Genomic DNA, 6,000 nt, shown 5'->3' with positions numbered 1-6,000 from the left:
AAAACATGCATCTGAACATGAGTACCCAGAAGTAGTTCAGATATCACAAAATTACCTGGAAGCCCTGTTTATATGTAAAGGTTATGGATTGCCAGTATGAATATTTGGATTATGAATACTTTGAGTGAAATATGTTTTCCTCCTGAGTTTATTTTAAAGTAGACGGCATTTATAACAAAGATTTACTTAATTGTGTCCAGAAAACTGTTCAACCTTAAGGATGAAAATGATTGAGCACTACTATATACTGCTACGCTGTTCTCCAGGCTGTGCTGAAACCATTTCAAAAACATACTATTGGAAAGCAACAGATAGTAGCATTTGTAAATGCCAATGTGCATTCCATATTGAAATGCGTTATTACTGCATTACACACTGAAATAAGAAATCATGTAAAATGAAATCATGTAAAATGAAGAAATCATGTAAAAAAAAAAACAAACAAACATGTTTTTTGCAGTACATATGCTGACTCTCAAAGTCCCTGTAAATTGGGAAATGTATCCTGTGTTATTCTTAGAAGGCTGGCGTATAATCTTCATTTCTAAATACTAAACTACTAAGCAAGTATCAAGTGAGTAAGAGTTCTGCAACAAAGGAAGCAGAGGGAAGATTTGTGTAGGCTTGAACAACAAAACACTAACAACAGGACTGAGACTGAGCTTTAATGGACTTGAATTAAATACTTGTATGAGAAAATGTCATTCTTTTTGTCTCACTGAATACAGAGTATTCAACAATTTAAGGGGAGATACACAAAAGGAATCAGAATATTGTGGCTTGTACTGCTTGTACCTGGGATGCTCAGTGGGCTTTGAATACTATCATTGGTTGGGGATGATTTTTTTTCCCTGCAAGAAGAGAGAAGGATCTTTTGCTCTTGGTAATGTTTCTGTGCTCTTAGTCCCAGTTGAAAGCAACAGATGTGGTGGTAGCTAGTAGCAGGCATATTGCTTTCTACAGTAGAGCACAGCAGAAAGCCCGCTACTGTTTACTGTCCATTTTCATCTGAAAGTACAGAAGGCTTTCACCCTGGCAGAGCACTGATGATAGTAATACTATTTTTGCACTTGAAATAGGAAACAGATCTGCTATAAAGACGGAAAAAATAAGTAGTTACTATAAGAAAGCAGAGAGCCATGTGGCTTCTCTACATAGAGATGGTCCTCTATTTCTTTGCACTACTACTGAAACATGCATTTAACTTTTTGATGCTATCTAGTCACACAAAAAAATCTGTAGCCTTTTTCTGGTTCTCAAATCCATGTTACAGTTTTACAGGTTGTTTCTGCACAGTGACACTAGCCTGTAGAAAATAATTTAGTCCATACAAATAGTGAGACCTACAATTAAAATTGCCCAGTGTTTTCCATTATAATTCTCTATTACCAGTGAAGATTTTAGCTTTATTATATTTCTGTGGATTCTAGGAGATTATTGTGCTGAGTATCATTGAATAGCATCAAAGTTGAAAGTGCTACATTCTCTTGGAATGATGTTAAGTATACGTGATGCAGTTGATAGTAAAAGTTTACCACTTTCAGTGGTTCAGTTTCCTATTCAGAATTTTTTGGATACATCAAGGTAATAAGAATTTAAACAAATGTAGTAAGTACTTATATATTTGGTTCACTGGCAGGAACTGTGAGGTGCCTCATGGAAAAATGTACTCAGCAACTGTGGAAACTAAAGCTTTTTTTTTTTTTTTGCTGATGGCAGCAGAACTTAATCAACTCCTTGACTCTGTCTATATTTTTACAGTTGGCTTCTAAGATATTCTGACGTTGGTTTTTACACTACCTTTTTGAGTTTCTGTTTCAAGAATGCACTGCCTTTGAAAATGGTCTGATCACTGTTGTGCTACAAGTAATAATCAATTTATGGGAGGATAGAAACACAAACAGAGTCTAAATATACTCTACAGAAATATGGGAGTTCTTTAATCTGGACAGTCTCTCTGCCTGGAACTGAGAAATAACACAGAAAAGAAACAGCAAACAGATGGTATTTGGCATGCCTTTAAAAATAAAGACAAAATAAACACGAATTATTCATGTATAAAACCAGTGTAAAACTGGGAGATTTGACATTTTCAATGTACTACCTTTGAAATCAGAGTGTGGGATTTTTGTTGTTGTGTTTTAATTATCAATTTCAAGTGGTTTGGGTTCAAAACAATGGAAAACAAATTTAATGGTGTGCCAATTCTCTCTCTCTTTTTCTTTTTTTTTTTTTTTTTTTTTTTTTTGAGCATTAAAATGACTCCTCAGAGATTCCAGGAAATTATTTATTCACAATAAATTAGAGCTGCTAAACTGCCAGCCAGACTGTCTGCAGCAAAACTTACAAATGTTTTATTGTCTAGCATCATTGAAGTCTGCCAATAAAATTGGGCTTCATTCTACAGTCAGTGAAATATTGTACTCCCTCTCCATAGGGCTGTTTATTTAGTATCCACTCATGTCGTGTGTGTTTATGCATGTGTGAGCATGTGCACTGACAAATGTGTGTTATTTTACAAAGAGGAAAATCAAAACAGACATAGCTGAAGACAGAGAACAAGGACTTCATGTCAAGCAATTTTCATTCTGAATCTTATCCAGAGATCCAGTTATACGTACTCTCTCCAGCTTTTATGATTTACAAATGTATATAGCCTTCAGAAAGATATACTGGGCTAATAAGCTGCACAAAGGAAGTTTTGTTGAAGCTTTTTATTGTCACTGTTTTTACCTCTGCATTCAAATCAATTAATACGTTTTATTTGGAGAGTTGACAGATGAACACCCACAGAGTGACACCCACAGCATGTCCCCACATATTCTTTGTCCTGCCTCATCAACATGGTGCCTGTATCGATATTTATCTGGAAGTAGCACTTAGAAATTAAGAGAAAAAGATTTGCTCAGTCTTTCAAACTGATTGACAATGCATGGAAATTATAATAGAAATAATTTAACAAGCACACAGATCAAAGTTTGTGTGATGTGCCATCTTTGAGCTAGGAAACAGACTGAAAACAACTCACATCAGAGATCTTAACAGTTTCTGAGGCTTTCTCAAATGCCTATTAAAAAGAACTGGAATCCTTCAGATGGCCACATCAAAGTAGGCTTTGGATGAGGCATCCACACCATTCCATAATGGGTCCATTCAGACCCAAAGCAGAGAGGGAAAAGGTCCATTCAGCATCCCCTTACTGTACAACTACTCCCAATTAGTTGCTTTCCTTTTAGACATTCCTTTTTACCATTATACTTTGAATTCTTGGTAGGTTTTTCTCTTGGAAGTTTAGTTACAAATTTTTACTGATTTCACTTTTTCAACCCTAACAGTAAAAACAGGTGAATCTACAAGCCTGAGTTACAGATTCATCATCTCTCTTAGTGAAGTTGTATTTCCATCTTCACACTTTGTGCTCATTTAGACCATGGATCTTCACACGTGTAGATCGTCAACAATGAATTAACAACACTGAGGGAATAGAAGTGAGGCCTTTGCTCAAGCTGTTTATTACACTGCATAACAAAACTCATTTGAGCCTATGATTTTCATAAACTGAATTAAATGGAGGAAGGGATAAAGGTGGCAGGAAACCTATAATATTTTAACATGTATGTGTTCTAATTTCATTCAAGTATATCAGAAGATTTACTCTGGAGTCACACTACATCTCGCCCCCTCAACACGTTTGCTGTAAAGGGTGTCATTCATGACAATTACAACAACATTGTCATATAGTATTAACATAATATTAACTAGTCAAGAGCAGTGTTAATTGTTCATTCATAGCTGATGTCCTAAATTTCACATCCCATGTCATGCAAAACATAGCTGAAATTACATGGAAAGAATAATAATTATAGAAATTACAGGGAAAAAGCATAATAAACATAAAATCATTGTTTGGACATTCTAATTAGGTATTGCTTCATTTTTAGGAGAAGAGCAAAAGGAATTGCCACGCATGATCTTACTAATGCATCATAAACACTAATTGCAGTACACAGTTATTATTTAATTATAAATTTCAATGACAACATTGGATAAAAACTTTGTTTTTTTAGTATTTGTCACTCCCCTTAAATGAGTCTTTGTACTCCAAATTTACTAATCTTGGATGCTACACTGACTCCATTTAGCCCACATCACAAATTAATTTAAAGAAACATATAAACTCCATAAGATATGACTTGCATAATGACTTGGCACAAATTTGAGTAAAGTATAACTTTGCTGCCTTCTGTGGAATTGCTTCTGTTTTACAAAGCATAAATGAAGCAGATGTCTTCTATGGCAATTAAAATGTTTGCATGCTTCTTAATTCTTTACTGTTCAGCCTTGAAAGACTTCAGCTTTAACAAAGAATCACTTGTTTGTTTTCTAAAAACAAAATGATTGATGTCAGGATTGCATTTGACTATTAGTATGATGGAAGTTACAGATCTCTATAATTCAGCATTGGACTGCTCATAATTTGAGATCTCATTAATACTGTACAATAATGTACCTTTTACATTCTTTGGAATGTGTACTACTTGTTCTACAAAGCTAACAAGAAATGTAGTATATGATTGTCATTTGCTAAGCCATTACCAGTATATTCCTATTAAAAACATGACTGACAGTGATGCAACTTTCCTTGTAGTTTCATCATAATTAAATTTTATACTAGCTATTTTGAGGAGAGGCATCAGGACTTAACTGAGAGCCAGTTTCTGCTGTTGACAAACAGTGATTTTCAGTCAAAATGTCCTTGGGCATTTCTAATAAATTAAGAGTGTTTTACACCAGAGATTATTTATGTTTTACATTCCTGCAGGGGGATAAGAGGATTTCAGTATGATGTTGTTTGCTTGGAATTGATGTAAATTACTCTGTGGATCAGCTGCATCCTCCTAGTTCTATCTAGGACCATTGTCTGGGCAGGGTGTAATTGCAATACATGTCCTCTAACAGATTTCCTTGGGTTACCCACACTGCTCAGAATGAACAAATCCTTATTTATTTTCTTTCCATTTGATTGTTTTCTGAGGGAGTTGTTTTTGCAAGGCTTCATATCTAACCCTGACTTATAAAATAGGGATTCACTTGTTAGGTACCAGTGCAAATCTGGGTGGGAATTAGTCAGCAAAACACAAATACTCATTGCTGATGAAATATTGTTTTTAAAACCAAACCTATATGTGCTAGATAAGATCTACCCTGGTTCTATGCTGAGGGAATAATGAGAAGAATGTATTACCCTCCCCTTCTCCCATCTGTACTCCTAAGCACTTTGCTATACTTCTTTAGCACTAACTCAAGGAGACACCATATATTTTCTTACCTCTCCCACCCACTACAGCGTGCATTTACAATTATCATAACTGCTGATGAGAGTAGTAATGTTACTTGCCTTCCACAAGTATTTTCTGAACCAGAGCAATTATTCTTGCCAATGACTGAAAGAAAACTTAGAGTCCCGTGTTTTATGCTACGGACAATCTAGAATGCAGCTACATAAGAGCTGGAGATATCCAGCAACATTTGTAAAACATGAACAGGACTGTAACTGCTGTGCTCCCTGCCCCAACATCAGCACTGATTTCTGGCGTGGCTTCCGATAAGGAAAGGAAGGAAGGAACGGGGAGAGGAAGAGTAAGGGAAAAATAGAAAGGTATTTTAAGCTTCAAAGCATCACAATAGGAAGAGAGCTGATCCTTTAAGCAGAACTATTCTCACTTATGCCAAAATGTTATACCAGCTCCAGCAACCTGACATTGGAGTTGGATAATGGTCTCTGGTTGATACAGTCTTAGACTAGAGACCTCTGCAGCAGAGCGTCACTAAAATTTTTGATGGTGTCCATAGCAAGCCTGTCTGCCTACAAACACATGCAGGCAGATGCTGTTCCATGTTCCAAAGAGATTTTAGAGCAACACATTAAATAACACATGAAGAGAAATGGAGAGGGACAATTAAAGTGCATGTACTGATGAAATATAGAGAGCTATGTTT

Source organism: Aythya fuligula, chromosome 8, assembly GCF_009819795.1.
Source record: "Aythya fuligula isolate bAytFul2 chromosome 8, bAytFul2.pri, whole genome shotgun sequence".
NCBI classification, from domain to species: domain Eukaryota; kingdom Metazoa; phylum Chordata; class Aves; order Anseriformes; family Anatidae; genus Aythya; species Aythya fuligula.
Note: the sequence above shows the minus strand (reverse complement) of the source record.